The sequence below is a fragment of the Thalassophryne amazonica genome, chromosome 14 (genome assembly GCF_902500255.1).
Source record: "Thalassophryne amazonica chromosome 14, fThaAma1.1, whole genome shotgun sequence".
Lineage (NCBI taxonomy): Eukaryota > Metazoa > Chordata > Actinopteri > Batrachoidiformes > Batrachoididae > Thalassophryne > Thalassophryne amazonica.
This window is the reverse complement of record NC_047116.1, coordinates 46,262,242-46,280,090: the sequence shown is the minus strand read 5'-3', so window position 1 is coordinate 46,280,090 and position 17,849 is coordinate 46,262,242. Positions and strand designations below refer to the sequence as shown.

The window sequence follows — 17,849 nt, the reverse complement described above, 5'->3', positions numbered from 1 at the left end:
TGCTTTAGCTCCCAGAACAAAAGCTTCACTACCATCTCCTCATGGCTTTGCACTTGCCAGAATCTCATGGAGTTGTTTGCCAGCATGAACACAATCTCCAAAGCACAAATTTGTGTAATGTTTTCTCACATATACTATTCCTCTTCTTCCTGGCTTTCTATCTTAATTTTGAAAAGCTATCCAGGTCACCCTCTCAGAGGCCTAGTAAATACAACTACATGGAGACTCAAATACACCAGATTGTGAATACGCTGCACCTGTGTGCTCATTTGCTTGAGATACCAGCTAGTAGGCGACTTGCAGAGTAGATAGTAGCTGGGTGGTGATGGCATATGGTTATGTGACACTGGGTGTTATATAACGCATCAACTGATATTAGCCTCTGGCCTAGTGACAACACCAGTAGTCTCCTCACTGTCCCCATAGCCTGAGTCTAAACTAAGAATTCCAGTCTTTTCTTCAACATTACTAAATGTAAGACAAGCCCTTTACTCTAAACACCAACAATCATGGTCTTCTTTACTGGCCATAAGGTCTTACAAATCTTAATGTAGTTTTCGATATGGAATTTCTTTTCCAATTACACCACAACAGTGAAACAAAGGAGAACCAACAACTGGAATTATTATCCTCCTGATCACTTATGTCTACCTGTAATTTCTGGTGACTGAAGAAGTCAGTACATACCCATTTTTGGCTCTAAACAATGTTTGGATGTGATATGACTGCTTACAAATTTTAACTAGTACCACTCTTACCCCGCATATTTACCTTTTTCTGGAGAACTGCCTACTGCAGACAAAATTACATACAGTACCATACTGTATGTATTTAATGACTGAGATAAAAGACAAAGTCCAAGACATATTCAGTGCCTTGGAAAATGTTCAAGTATCCATCCCCTGACTTGTTTAAATATGGACTCTGAAAATGGTGGGAATGTGTATAAAAATGACTAATTCCTAAATCCTTTGAATTAAAACTAAATGTCTACACTACAAGTGCATCTTAAATGTTCCATTTTAACTCCATCATAGTGGTGAATCAAGGCAAAATTACACACACTGTGTAACTTCTAAAATACTTATCAAACTCACGACAACATTACAACACCATACATTTTCCCATAATAACATTTGTAAAACAATACATCAGCTATCGTGACAATCTTATTGTTATGAATCTTCTTGTTTTTCAGAATGAGTATCATGACGCCATGAAAAGTGAACTACTGCATGGAAGAAATGACTTCTTGGTAAAGAATCATAAAAGATTCATAAAATAAACAGGAAACATAACATCAAGGATTACAATCTAATATTTAGAATAGTTTTTCTTTACAGTTAAACATTCAGCACAGATTACTTTTTACACAATTAATTTGTGATGTAATGTGATGTATTTAAGTATTGCGATATGTATCCAACCACAATATGTGTATTGTGTCATATATCATATTGTGGCACTAGTATATCATCACCCCGATAATCGAAAAATAACTTTCTCCATATCATGTAGCCCTAATCTTGATCTACTTTAAAATGTTTCTGAGGCAGGTCTGCCACCTGACACTGCTGGTTTAGTAAGCAATGTCCAAATGAATAGACATTTTGTACCCATAGTGGGGTCTGAGTCCCATCCCTTTGCAGAATGGACAAACCCTGTGCTTCAGGGACTTATCCTGTCATTTCTCACTAAAAGGCTGCTTTAAGATGGCTTTGGTGCCTAAGCAGAGAGAAAACAACATGAATTCACAGAGCCAGCAATGGCTTACAGCCAGCCAGCCAAGAAACAATCGGTATGAAACCAGTACAATGCATGGAATCTCACTTGTCCCAACTACTTCTATGGGCATCAATCAAATATCACATGACTCCTGAGTGTGTAACAAAATCCATCAGCAATGTGATTACAACCGACTAACTTGTCTCTGGCCAGCAAGCTCTCATTTAACATTAGAAAATGCAATTGAGAAAAGAAACATTCACATACATTTAAGGTAGAACTATTATTTTGACGGGAGCACTTTCAAGAATGTTCCGGGCTCTTGTACATAATTCTGAAACAAACCTGTGTCAACAGTAAATCATGGTGGTTAGTGCACTTGTTTTCAGTGCGAACGGTTTCTCATTCAAACCCCACCCCTGCCACATTTCTCTATGTAATATGGCGTTGCCTCAGGAAGGGCATCCCGTGTAAAACTTGTGCCAAGTCAACATGCAGATCCACCTCAGATCTGCTGTGTCAATCCTGAGTGAAAACAAAGGAGCAGCTGAAGGGACTTACTTACTATACATAAATGAATAGAAGAGGAATAAAAGAGTATGGAATCGAGAGTGAGTGTGTTAGAAATTTAGGTAAAACATTTGTGCATCCATAATTCATTATTTTATATGACCGCTAAATAGATCTTTGTCATTAGATTGGTGGACTGTATGTCACGTGACATTCATTATTTGTCCCAGTGTTTGATGTCATATACTGTGCATTTTGATTCTATTCACCACGCATTTTTGTCCAATACATTTTGCTCTATTGACTTCCACTAGCTTTTTATAAAAATCATTCCATGGTACAGTACAAGGAAGCTAAATCCACTGGCTGCAATGCTCGCAGGGATATCTTCAGCAGCCATACAAGTGCTGTCAGATGAAAAACTGGACAAGTTCCCATGATGATTTTTCACTGGACTGAGGAAAGCATATGCATGCTTACTTGCAGATCTATTTAGTTGTCATACAGTAGTGTTCAGAATAATAGTAGTGCTATGTGACTAAAAATATTAAGGTTTCCAGGTTTTGAGTATATTTCTCATTGTTACATGGGAAACAAGGTACCAGTAGATTCAGTAGATTCTCACAAATCCAACAAGACCAAGCATTCATGATATGCACACTCCTAAGGCTATGAAATTGGGCTATTAGTAAAAAAAAAAAAGTAGAAAAGGGGGTGTTCACAATAATAGTAGCATCTGCTGTTGACGTTACAAACTCAAAACTATTATGTTCAAACTGCTTTTTTTTTTTTTAGCAATCCTGAATCACTAAACTACTATTTAGTTGTATAACCACAGTTTTTCATGATTTCTTCACATCTGCGAGGCATTAATTTTGCTGGTTTGGAACCATGATTTTGCTCGTTTATTTCATGTAATTTGATGTTATATACAGGTCATAAATAATGTTTAAAATGTTAAAAAAATACATTAATACTGGATGGATATAGCATCTTTAGCACTGTGACAGTGTAAATCTAAACTCTTTTTCATTAAACATTTTTGAATTAGATTACATCTCTTCATTAGCATTGGATGCAGTGTGGTTTTTTTTCCCACTAGTTGTGTGACAAATCGTGCCAGGCTGCCTTGAATATTTCGTCAATTTAATTGCAAATTACGACATGTCATAAACATCACTCTGTACAGATTACAATAGGTAGCATCTCTGTTCGGCAAACATCCCTTCTGTGAATTTTGACACAGATATATATAAAATATCAAGTTTGTAATAAGTTGGTCACGTTGTCTGGCTAAACTCAGATGCAACACTGTCATATCTCATATAGGAAATGTGAATCAACACAAATGTGGATCAGGACGCTTTGGCTTTTACATTCCTAGTCTGGAAGGAAAAACTAAGTAAACAAATTCCATTTATTTTTCCAAACTTCAAAAAAAAAAAAAAAAAAAATCACATGTACATAAGTATTCACACCCTTTGCTCAATACTTTTGTTGATGCACTTTTAGTAGCAATTACAGCCTCAATCTTCTTGAACATGATGCCCTAGGTTTGGCAAACCTATTTTTGGGCAGTTTTGCCCATTCCTGTTTGCAACACTTCTTTAAGCTCCATCAAGTTGAATGGGGAGCATCGGTGCACAGTCATTTTCAGATCTCTCCAGAGATATTCAATCAGATTTGGGTCTAAGCCTGGGCCTGTGCAGTCAAAAAGTTATGCCCAAGGACATTCACAGAGTTGTCCTGAAGTCACTCCTTATTGGCTGTGTGCTTAGGGACATTGTTCTACTGAAAGATGAACTGTCACCCCAGTCTGAAGTCACGAGTGTTCTGGAGCAGGTTTTCATTAAGGATGTCTCTGTACATTACTACTTTCATCTCTGCCTCAAACCTGACTAGTCTGCAAGTTCCTCCCACTGAAAAATATCCACACATCATGATTCACTGAAGCGATAGTGCCTGGCATTCATGCCAATGATTTAAATCTTTGTCTCATCAGACCAGAGAATTTTGTTTCTCATGGTCAAAGTAGGGCTGCCACAATTAGTCGACTAGTCACAATTACGTCAAGTATCAAAATCGTTGGTGACTAATTTAATAAACTGACGTCATCGTTTTTTTTTTTTTAAAGCTTTGTCTTTCTCTCAAAACTGCTGCTGTATCTTCCGCTGCCTTTCTGGCCTTGATGCACATGTGCAGTAGTGGAAATCTGGGTCAGCTGTGATGTCACCGGAAAAGTTGTGCGCAAACAATATCATGGCTAGCCAGCAATGAAGCTCAAAAGTGTGGGAGCATTTTAACCAAATTAAAGAAAAAGACGTGTAATGTACACTCTGCAAGGCAGAACCTGCCTTCCACGGCAGCGCAATGGTGATGCAGGAGCATCTGAGAAGGAAACATGTTGTGGCTGATTCTGACAAAGTGAGACTGTCGCCTCAGGAATCTAATTGGCTAGTTAGCTGCCAACACTAACATCTATAGTGAGCTACTTTCTTAGCTGTAAACATTGACATTAATGATGACGATTTCATTAGCCTTAGCACACTTATGTGTATTGTCTCTGCATGTTGTCCTAATATCTTAATTATAATTTGTACATGTTCAATCAAGCCCCTCTATTCTGTCAATGACATTTTTAATGTTTTATTGTGTTATCTGTGTATCATTGATGCTGCAGAATAAACTCAATCATAAACAATATTTTATCTCAGTTTTAATGGTGTCTGCAGGAGGTGTGTGTGCATATACATGAGCTTTTGAAAAGAGCATAAGTTACCTTTGACCCTGTGTGATGCGCATGAATGCTGACACCGGCGAGATGTCTTGTAAATCACTCCAGAGGTGATATCAGGTTACAAATGCTGCATTTTTAGTTTTACAAGTGTCACTAGCTTTTACAATATATGAGAAACGTGTTATTTCCCAGAAACGAAGTGGTTTGGGAGCAGATTCTGCATTGACTTCACAGCCAGAGAGAGACCAGCCAGTGATGTCACGGTGTCTCTCTATTCTGATTGGCTGTCACCCCCACCCCCCAAAAAAACAGATCTTGATTCATAGCTAAAAATAGGAAACAGAGTGTGACCTTTGGCCTCTTACAATAGGTCAAGGTTAGTCATGTTTGAGCTTGTCCAAAGTCTGTGTTCCAAGAATGTTCCCTGTGAATTTAAAGACCCTGGCAGTAATAGTACTGGACTTATGCTGAGCACAGACAAACGGGTGGACAGATGGACAGAGACACAAAGCTTTCACAATACCCAATGGCCATATTTTGTTGGCCTCAGGTAAAATGAAAGTGTTATAGGTGCTGCACTTAGTTTTAAAAAAGTGTTATTTTGACAGTCATAAGTTTGAAACTTAAGAATTACTCATGACCTATGAACAACATCAAGTGATATTAAGTATACCAAAAAATAAAGAAATTTGAAATTTGCATTCTATTTAACCAACTTAAATTGCGGCTCTTACAATATATTAAAAAGTTACAAATCTTAAATTATTTATTTTATTCCACTTCACATAGGCCCATTGATGTCAGAGAAGGACCCCTCATATGGAGAAAATGGCCCATTACTTTAGGCACTGAGGGACCATTAGCCCATACCACCCTTTTGAAATAACACCGTACAACAGTAATGTTCACCAGTCAGAAGGCTCACGCTCCTCAGTTCCAAGGCATGCTCACCAATCAAAAATAATTTGATGCTCTCTTAAGTGGTAAAGCGCCATCATGTTTTACATGTACATTATAAATACTGAACTGAAGCTCGACTGTCAAAAATTATACTGCAAATCAAATCACAGTATCAGGCAGACAAATCACAATTAGCTATTTCCCAAAACCATATAGCCCCGACTCTACTGCAAGGTAATGTCACTCTTTTGGTAATAACTTCCAACTCCCTTTCGCTTTCATGGGACAGACAGAAAGGACAAATTACATAAGGCTGAGTGAGCAGCAGGTGGGAGTAATGTGAGATGAAACATAGCATTAGAGAAGGCTTAACAGCCAAAATACACACAGCTTCAAGTTCAGACAGCGTAGTGCCCATAACAGCAGAGAAGGTGGGTCAGAAAACATAAACTCTTATTGGATTTATTTAACCCAGGACCTCCGAAGAGAGAAAATTGACTGTTTTTGTGTTGGGAGTGTAAGACTTGGTGTAACATTTTAATCACATGAACAAGTGTTATACTCATGACACACACACAGAAACATTCCCTGCCCCAGTTCCATATAATACATGCAATTACGCATAATAAAAACTCTGCAGTTATCTTTTTTTCTTTGACCTATGCAAAACACCAGAGGTGTAACATGAGCTTGACAGAGCAATCACATTTAAACTTGATTTCAGAGTGGTCACTGGAAACCTTTTAATGCAAATGTAAATGTAATCTTGATTAACAATAAATATATACAGCAAAGCTACAAACAATCTGGTACAAGACACATTGAAATGACATATGTAAATCACACCTATGGTAATAATATGAAATTGATTACCATTTGTTATCCAGTTATGTCCACAAGCAAAATTATTTCAGTTTCACTAATAGTCAAATTGAACTGTCTACCATGTGTACTAGGGCTGCAACAAAGAATCGATAAAATTCGATTACAACAGGCGTTGGCAACACACGGCGTCATTGATGCGTTGTGTCGAGCGATTATGGCGCCAGAAGCTGCTGGCCACTTCTGACGCCAGTAGCAACCAGTGCACAGAGCAGATCAGACGTTGTTTCGTAGAAGAACTACACACTTAGAATATGGCACAAAACAGGTAGACAGAAGAAAATCAAGACTTCAAAAGTGTGGGAGCACTTTATGTTAAACAACGCAAAGACGTTAACTCCAACATTTGCAAGTCGGACCTCACATGGCACGGGAGTACGACGGTAATGATGCATCTCAAACGAAAGCATATCGGAGTCATCAACGAGGAAGGGGAGAGCTCAGTGTCTGGGCAAGTTAACAAATGTTTGTTCTTGTTTAAGCAGTCATAAAATCCAGCCAGGCTGTTTGTGCTGCACTGGCCACCCTGCAGACAGAGAGCCGAGCAGCGCTGCAGCAGGGGGAAAAAAAAAAAAAAAAAAACTCTGTCAAAGTCTTAACATAAAACCAGCTCTTTCGGCTTGTATAGCTCCAGAAATTTATTTATAGGCTTTATTTTACAGTTGAAAGTCTTCATGTTTCCAAAGTTTGCTCAAATACGGTGCGAGAGTGAAGAGTCTGTCATTCCCTCGCACAGAGAGAGAGAGAGATATGTGGGATGAGTCACGTGTCACTGTGAAATGAGCACATAGTTTACAAGTTACACAGAAAATGTTGAACACATAATGAGTCAGGCTACAGTTTTTAATTTAGGTTTTATGGTTAACTGGTTATGCTAATTGCTCATTTGCAGCAATAAAAATACCTCTTTTTTCACCATATATTTTATAACATATGTTTCAATGTTGTTTTATGACAACTCAGCCCTTTGATAAAGCAATGCCATTTGAAATAATTTTTTTTTTGTTCTTTATTATAAACTGTTTTATTCTTTATTATTTTATATTTCAACAGCCAATTGACATTTGACAATTTGTTGATTTTCAAATTTTAAGTTTTCAAATAATGTTCTGTTGTTAAAGTGATGGAAGGAGAGAAAAATTGTTTCCCTGGCACATTTTTAAAAAATTCCCCGCTAATTAATAGATTAATCGTGTCGAAACCCCATCAGATTAATCGATTATCCAAATAATAGTTTGTTGCAGCCCTAAAGTGTACCCATTAAGCCCACAAAAATGTAAGTTTCGCTATTTTTGCTATATATTGACATAATTTGTAAGTGACATCAGTTGTTAAAGGGCATAATTTACTTCTCATTTGAATATTAAGTCATTAGTTGATGTACAATTCAAAACATAATTAAGAAATTTTAGGGAAAAAGTCAAAAGTCTGGAATGGACTTAGCACATGTGTTCCAAAGCCAATAACATCATTTATTGATAAAATAAACATGTTTAATGCAATAATTAATTTATTGCATAACAATGTAATTAATGCAATATATTTTATAAACAACAGTGAAAATGTTTTTTTTTTTTAAATCCCTTTCGAACAAGATCATCTAAATAAACGACATACATGACACAGCACAGAACAATGAATCGGTTAATTTAGTTTAATTTCAGGCAATTCAATTAAAAACAAAAAGCAAAATATTTATTATATAAGAGTGAACAGATCTTTCAAAAGAAATTACATTTACATTTTAAAGGTGTATTTTTTTATTTACATTTTAAAAGTAAAAATTTAAATTTTATCTATCTATATAGCTTTCTATCTACAACTCCTGGCAAAAATTATGGAATCACCGGCCTCGGAGGATGTTCATTCAGTTGTTTAATTTTGTAGAAAAAAAGCAGATCACAGACATGACACAAAACTAAAGTCATTTCAAATGGCAACTTTCTGGCTTTAAGAAACACTATAAGAAATCAGGAAAAAAAATTGTGGCAGTCAGTAACGGTTACACTGACCCTATGTGTCTTTTTGTAAGGAATGTTTTCACAGTTTTTGCTGTATGGCAAGATGCATTATCATCTTGAAAAATGATTTCATCATCCCCAAACATCCTTTCAATTGATGGGATAAGAAAAGTGTCCAAAATATTAACGTAAACTTGTGCATTTATTGATGATGTAATGACAGCCATCTCCCCAGTGCCTTTACCTGACATGCAGCCCCATATCATCAATGACTGTGGGAATTTACATGTTCTCTTCAGGCAGTCATCTTTATAAATCTCATTGGAACGGCACCAAACAAAAGTTCCAGCATCATCACCTTGCCCAATGCAGATCTGAGATTCATCGCGGAATATGATTTTCATCCAGTAATCCACAGTCCACAATTGTTTTTCCTTAGCCCATTGTAACCTTGTTTTTTTCTGTTTAGGTGTTAATGATGGCTTTCGTTTAGCTTTTCTGTATGTAAATCCCATTTCCTTTAGGCGGTTTCTTACAGTTCGGCCACAGACGTTGACTCCAGTTTCCTCCCATTCGTTCGTCATTTGTTTTGTTGTGCATTTTCGATTTTTGAGACATACTGCTTTAAGTTTTCTGTCTTGACACTTTGATGTCTTCCTTGGTCTACCAGTATGTTTGCCTTTAACAACTTTCCCATGTTGTTTGTATTTGGTCCAGAGTTTAGACACAGCTGACTGTGAACAACCAACATCTTTTGCAACATTGCGTGATTATTTACCCTCTCAAGAGTTTGATAATCCTGTCCTTTGTTTCAATTGACATCTCTCATGTTGGAGCCATGATTCATGTCATGTCAAGTCCACTTGGTGCAACAGCTCTCCAAGGTGTGATCACTCCTTTTTAGATGCAGACTAACGAGCAGATCTGATTTGATGCAGGTGTTAGTTTTGGGGATGAAAATTTACAGGGTGATTCCATAATTTATTCCTCAGAACTGAGTGAGTCCATATTTTTTTCCCTCTGCTTGGTCTAAAAAAGTAACCGTTACCGACTGCCACAATTATTTTTCCTGATTTCTTATAGTGTTTCTTAAAGCCAGAAAGTTGCCATTTGAAATGACTTTAGTTTTGTGTCATGTCTGTGATCTGCTTTTTTTCTACAAAATTAAACAACTGAATGAACATCCTCCGAGGCCGGTGATTCCAGAATTATTGCCAGGGGTTATAGTAAAGTAGATCAGTAATTTAAAGTCACACAGTGAACTGCTACTTTTAAACACTTTGAACAGAAAAATGCATTCAACTTGTACTACAGGAAATTCTCTATTGAAATACATGAGGTGGGTTTCAAATGGACCATGCTGGACTTAAATGGTTTCGCCATGAGGAATGCTTAAAAAAAGACTACGCTTTACTTTCAAAATGTAAGCTATGCTCACAAAACTATGCATGAAGCCTAAATATAGTTTGCATCAAACATTACAGCAGTTACTACTGTGCACAAATTCAGAAATATAAAGTTTTAGTCATTGAATATTAGCATGTTTGGCTGTAGTTTGCATGCATTTTGATGGGATGTACCATTTAAGCCCACCTGTAAAAAACAACAAAAAAAGTGAATTTACGAAATTAATCAGCTCCACAGAACAATTTATGATGCATTTATCTAAATATTGATGTTAAATGAGTAATATAATGTTTAACAATTGTAGCTGACAACCTTAGTTCTTGTGACAGAGTAGCATTAACAGGGCTAGGCACGTTAGCATGAGATTAGCCATGTTTGCTAGCTCATACACCCATCTTTCCATCTGAAGGGAAATCGTAATTTTTCAAAATACTATTTATCTATAAATCAAAATTAGCACATTTACCTCTTATTTGACATAATATTAATGTACATACCAAAGATGTTTTTGAAATTTGCTGACAATGAATGAAACACCAAGGTTTTTGGGTGTCTTCATGTCAGGAGTCCCAAGAAAGCATATTTTATGGCAGGGCTAACTCAACAATGGAAAATGTGATATGTATGCAATAAAAAAATGTCATAGAAGTAACAAATCATTTGACTGGATGAAGTAATAGATGGCAAAATATATATTTTCCTTTTTTGTAAATTGACATCGAAGTTGAAAGTGGGCTTAAAAGGTGCATGAGCTTAATGGGTACACTTACCTTATGCTAAGAAGAACATGTCAATACATGCACAAACAAACACTATGAACCTAGTATGTGGGACATAAAACTTGACAATTTAAATGTTAAACTGGTGTCTTTTGAAAATGTGCCAAGGCATGTGAATAATTTGTCAAATAAATTATTTCCAAGAGGACTCTCCATCATAATGCCAACAGTTTAGCCCCCCCCCCAAAAAATTTAAGTTTCAGCAAAATGAAAAACAGGGGGGTAAAACAGGGGGTGCAAATGCACATATCACCCTCACTAAATGACAAGTTGCAGTAAGCTTTCAGAAATTACCTGACACACATCACCATCTTGTGGTAGATGTAGCAATAGCATGTTCTATTAATCACATTTCTTATTGGACCAGGACAGATATGTTAAAACTTTCCACTGTAGAGCCACCACCTTATTGTGTTTAAAAGCACAGAGTTAAAATCAAAATTAAAAAGTTAAACCATGTCATCAAAAGCAAAATTTTCATTCTGCACAAGTCAGGTTCCTCCTCTGCAGACACCTCTAAATGAACAAAGGTTACACAAGCAGCTGTGTCATCCGTTATACAAAAATATGATGCTTGGGACCATGAACATAGTTTATTTTGTTGCAGAAGGAGGACCAATCATACAGGTATTAAAGAACATTTGTTCCAAAGGTCCACCAGAACCTCAGAATCATAACTAAGGAACTGGTGAAAGAGTTTGAGGCAGCAGATGGAAATGTGACCTTTAAGGGAGCACCGTCATAATGGTGTTAACCAAGAAGAAAGCCATTCATTCACTAAGGACAATAACTAAATAATTCAGGACCTTTGTCCTGGTACTCAAATGTAACAATTTTTTGAAGTCTTATTTTCCATAGTAAGTCAGTCCCTTCGGCTGCTCCCTTGTTTGCACTTGGGGTCGCCACAGCAAATCCAAGGTGGATCTGCATGTTGAATTGGCACAAGTTTTACGCCGGATGCCCTTCCTGACGCAACTCCACATTACATGGAGAAATGTGGCAGGGGTGGGATTTGAACCCGGAACCTTCTGAACTGAAACCAAGCGCATTAACCACTTGGCCACCACCCCTACAAGTCTTATTTTCCATAAAGCACCAATATGTCGGGTGGGGGGGGACTCAGCCTTTGTCACAGTGACCAAATGTAAATTTCTGCCTTGCTTTTAAATTAAGATTTTAGATTTGTGGCTTCATCCTTAGTCAACAGCTTTTTAGGTCATGGTGATGGAGTGTTCTCTTAAAAGGCAGAGATGATATCACAAGTGTGATGATGATTCCAACTTCTTTCTTTTACAGATTCTTTTATTGTGATCCTGGAGATCTGGTGGACCTTCAGAACACGTTTGTTCATTCCGGACTCTGAATTTGGGCCTCCTTCCACAATGACATGTCTGCACTGTCTCCTATTTTTGCAGAAAATTTGTGTGTGGTACCATTAACCTCTTTGAAGGTGGGTCCTAAGCAGGAATCTGAAGTATGCCGATCCAAAATGACTCCAAAACCCTCGGTTTAATTCTTGAGATTTTGCATTCCTCTTCTTAAACACAAGAAGGCAGTGGTTGTACAGGTAGGCCCTTCAATATAGCCAACAATTTCCAGTGAACCTTAAATTATGGCAAGTAGTCATTCAGAGACATTTTAAAGTAATTCAGTGAGTTTCTGGAATGTTTGATGTCATTTAAAGAAGCAGTCAGCTGACCTGCTGAATATTTGACAGTAAATAAAACCTGACAGTGAATAAAACCTGATATAAATATATCTTGCTGTGAAATAAATTTATACATGGAAATAAACTTGACACTATAATAGACAAAGTATTGTTTGACAAAAATGGAAGTGGTGCAGGTGTGGAAAATTGACTTTCAAAGTTTTTAAATCAAGCTGTACGTATGTTTCCGCCCACAACTGTAACTGTCATACAAAGATGTCAGTTCAGCCACTATGTGTGTGAACATTGCTTCATCAGTAGAAGGGGTTGTCCACTAGCCAGAAAGTCGACTTGACAGTGGCCACGTGTCCTTGATCAAAATGCAGAATCCCTAAATTGGCAAGCCCCAGAAACATGAGAAATGGGTTGTGCTCAGTATTTAGTATTTTTCTGTTTTGAAATTCAAGAAGGAACTGCATCTTCATTTACGCCCTTAAATAAAGAGGTAGAAGGGGTTTGGTTTGTTTTAAATATTAGTATATCAGTTTCTGAAATCTTTTGGACTCTTCCATGCCATTTACAGAGGCAGTCATCATCTTGGTATATATAAACAGGTAAACAACTATTGTTTTTAAATAAGTTCATAAGGCAATAATGCAGATAATCAAACAGAATTAACCTATATAGTTTGATAAAATAGAATATAGGCAGGATTGGAAAGTTAAGGTTGAATGTTGTTTGCCAAGATATACAAAAACCGCTGCTCACAACCATATTGTCTCTGTATGCTGTCCATTTTCTCTCCCTACATGCAAAAGATTTTTATGTTATGTTGGAATTTCTAATTTTGAGAATATTATTTATTTGACATAAACTGGTATTGGCACTGACAGTACAAATGCATGATATTTTTCATATTGTGAAAATGTTCAAGGGAACTGTAAACCGGCCAATGTCTTATTACATAGAGTACTTCATTACCTGTAAGAAAAAAAAACCTGACAATTATATTCTTCATATCACTTAGTTTTAAATATGTTCTTCATATTACTCAACCCTGGTGTGTAGTGAACAGCAAACCCACAAAATGCTCTACCAATTTAGCTTTAATTTGACTGACACAGTTGCACACAGCTAATACTTTCAACTTTGGATAGCTGCAATTTCTCCTGAAATGCATGACCAAACAAAATGTAAAATTATACTGTTCTTGTCACATAGAAAGGAAATAAGCCATGTGACTCTCCTCTGTGTACTGCAGCCCAGTAGATTTGACTGACACAGTTGCACACAGCTAATACTTTCAACTTTGGATAGCTGCAATTTCTCCTGAAATGCATGACCAAACAAAATGTAAAATTATACTGTTCTTGTCACATAGAAAGGAAATAAGCCATGTGACTCTCCTCTGTGTACTGCAGCCCAGTAGATTCTGGTCTACAGAAGCATTTCATCACTTTCTAACCAGTAGGAGGCACTGCAGCACTGGCTAAACAGCCCAAAATGCCTTGCAGTGAGACTATAGAAACTGTGCTTAAGAGAAGCCAACAAATAATAAGCATGTTTATGCTAAGTACAACAATTTAAAAGCCAGATGAGATAAAAGATCACATGCAAAATAAGCAATTTAATAAAATAATAATTATAATAATGACCACCATTTACACAGAGTGGTTAATCCAAAGCAGAGGTGGTTTGTCAGACACTGTAAAAACAAAACAAACTGCAGAATACAAACACGGTATTGCCCTGAATTTATAATTGAAAATTCACACTCAAGTGGAAAATGCCCGGGAAATGTTAACTCGAACAACACATTCAATGGTGTTTCTGCATAAAGAGGAAAAAAAAAAAAAGCACAAACATAACATTCATCATTAATATGTATATGTCACAGACATGGACGAGCGAAGCTCTTCAACATGTCACTATGTCATTTAGGTGCTTCAGACGTTTTTTTTTTTAAGTAAATGTTTCAGGGGAGCATTAGCATGGCTAAAACCTTTCAACTTCTGGGTAGAGCTTTTCCCTTTTTTTTTTTGCCTTTCAGCTGACCCCCCCCCCCCCCATTACAGATGTAAATTAATATTCAAAGTTTCCAGCTAGTTAACAGTAGGGCTGTACAATATGGCCAAATTATCATATCTCAATATTGTCATATCAACATGATATACGATGATGATGATTAGGGGTGTGCAAAATAATCGTCATGACGATGCATCGCGATACTAATTTTCGCGATCTACTGCATCGATTCTTGACGCCAAGTATCGATTATTAATTTAAAAAATGAATAAATAAAATTGTATGAATGGTTGGCGAACATAAGCCAAGAACAAGTGGAATACAACTTCCAGTCCAGTAGATGTCGCCGTGGAGGTGTTGACGCCCGCTGCCTTCATGCCAACAGCATTTCCGGCCGCGGGATACTGTGACGAGTCTCTTAAAAACACAACATGGAAGAAACAGAAAATCTGTCCGCCTCCATCAAATTTTAAATCTGATGTTTGGGCGCATTTTGGCTTCAAAAACAAAGAAGGTAAACAAGAAATCGACATAACAAACGCACTTTGCAGACACTGTAACACGGCAATGAAATACTGTGGGAACACAAACTTAAAGGCACACATGCGGAGGCGCCATCCAGAAAAACAGCAAGAGCAGCCAGCACCGCAACCAATAATAAGACAAACAACCTTTGATTGCAAACTAGCCCCTTTATCTACACGTGCCAAGAAAATCACCGAGTCGATTGCTGAGTTTATTTTCCAGGATTTACGGCCGTACAGCGTGGTAGAGAACAGTGGGTTCAAAAAAATGATAAGCACACTCGAGCCTCGCTATGTGATCCCGAGCTGAAAACAATTCACAGAAGTAATGGTCCCGCAGATGTATGAAGAGATAAAGCTACAAGTTAAAAAAAATCCCTTGCCTCCACAGAAAGTGTTGCCCTAACATGCGATGGGTGGACTTCGCGAGCCACGGAGTCATACCTCTCCATAACATCGCACCACATTGACGAGGGCTGGGAATTAGTTTCTGAGAAGGAAATCTGCACACTCACCGAGCCTGACATAACTGCTGAGGAGGTTGTCGCTGCCATGAAACCTATGAAAGTAGCTACACTCGCAATATCAGAGGAGGCCAGTCCAACGCTATCTATTGTAGCGCCACTCCATTCCCAACTCGTCCATGAGCTCCAAGACAATCCGAGTGATTCCACCTTGACAAGGGAACTTAAAACCACAATGTGCCAGGATCTTATCAAGAGATACTTAAACGAAAAGGAGGCTCTGTATAAAGCCTCGGCTCTTGATCCCCATTTTAAGGCCTTACCTTTCCGAGGACGAGAGGGAAGATGTCTACAATGGAGTAACTGCAGAAGCTGCCAGGACCAAAAGGGCATTACAGGTTACATTAACAGCAATACAGTTAAAATTTATTTTAAAAATATAAAATATAAATTCATATCTTCACAGTTTAAAAAGCATAAATAAGTAATAAATAAATATTTATAACTAAATTCATGAATAAATAAATCCATCGTAGGTAAATGCAGTTGTCACTGGAAATGTTATTGTGCAAGATAAAATCATTCACAATTCTGAAGATTGTGTTGATTCCAGCAAAGCACAAGTGGACTTCAGGCAGAATCAATGGAGGATGGCAGCCAAAACCCTGACCAAGAAGACATGTCTGCTATATGTTCATCAAAAACATCCAAACGCTGTTCTCTAGCTGACCTACTTGGACAGACATATGCAGCAGGTTAGTTTAAAAATATGTTACCACAACATGCTGAAAGAAATATTCTAAGTGAGTGTCTTGTTTCCTAATTTGAGGATGCTCCACAAACTATACATGCATATGGCATTTAAATATAATGTAAAGTAATGTAACAAATAACATTATGATGATGATGATGATGATAATTTAATGTACTGAGTAATATAGTATATATTTTTTATTTTGATTATTGCCGTGTCCTCCCATACTGCAGGTGCTGCAAAGAAATTGAAAACTGCTGAGGACCAGGCAAAAGACGAGATAGTAGGATACAAGGAGGAAGCACCCTTGGCACTTGGTGATAATCCACTTAACTGGTGGAAAGAACATGAGAGCCAGTATCCTTTCCTTTCACGAGTAGCAAAAAAACACCTGTGCATTCCAGGTACTAGTTGAAACAGTAATATTTGTTTTAATGGCAAGTGCCTCCAAAGTCTTTCAATAAATTCAGTTATGAATTGAGTTGCTCTGAGTTATGTATCAATTGAAGACACTATACAGATCATACACAGCCAGTCAGCCACTGGTAATGGCTGTATATTTTTTACATTTTCACTGAAGTATGTTGAAAATATCGCAATGCATTGCAATAATTCAAGTATCGTGATGCATCGTGATAGAATCGCATCGTGGCATGTGAATCGTGATTCGAATTGAATCGTGACTTCTTTGCCAATACCCACCCCTAATGATGATGATTTGACACAAAGTGCAGCAACAGTGAAAATTAAACATTCTAAAACAAAACAGTTATAATACCACACTCATTTTGCACTCATCATAAGGTTCGGACACTGTGCCCTCCAAAAGTATTGGAACACTTGGAATTTCAGACATTTGAATTTGTTTGTGCCATTTTAAATACAAGAAACACAAAAAATAAAGAATAACATTTTCTAAAATTATTTTCCTCAAACTCAAACTGAAAGCAAATCTGTAAAACTTGATCATATCTATACATAATGATCAGTTTTATTGCCAGTTTTCTTCAGACAAGTCAGGGGATGGAAACACTTGAAAAACACTGAGGAGGAGCATCTTACATCGCATAAAGAGTGCAGCAGATGAGAATATTTAGAGTGGAATCCAGCAAATGGTGATACAAACATTAAATTCGTCACAAATACTCCATAGACATGAACTCTTTTGAAAAAACTGATTGGCCACTTGAATTTTCAATAGGCAGCCAGGTAGGGGTCAATTGAGGAATTACACAGGGGTCAAAATTAAAAGATGCTCCAATCATATAGAAAACTACACCACATTATTTGCCTGATCATAAAGACTCCAAAAAGGTATAGCTTGGACAATCTGTGACTGACTGTTAGAGTTATGAGGTAAAAGGAGAAAGAATGGTGACAAAGGTCAGTTTCAGTTTGTACTGGGGTCAAAAGTTAAAGTTGATCCAATTTTGGCAAAAAATTATGCAAATTATTGGCTGAGTTCATCGGGTTTTAAAAAGTAACAGTTTGCATCGTGTCATGCTTACGTAGTTCATGTTACAGGGTAACATA

General features: G+C 37.2%; 1 protein-coding gene across 1 annotated transcript in view; it reads right to left on the bottom strand.

The window, feature by feature from the left end:
- LOC117524141 (TSC22 domain family protein 1-like) overlaps positions 1 to 17,849 on the bottom strand; it is a 78,077-nt gene that overhangs the window by 25,262 nt on the left and 34,966 nt on the right. The window lies entirely within an intron of this gene.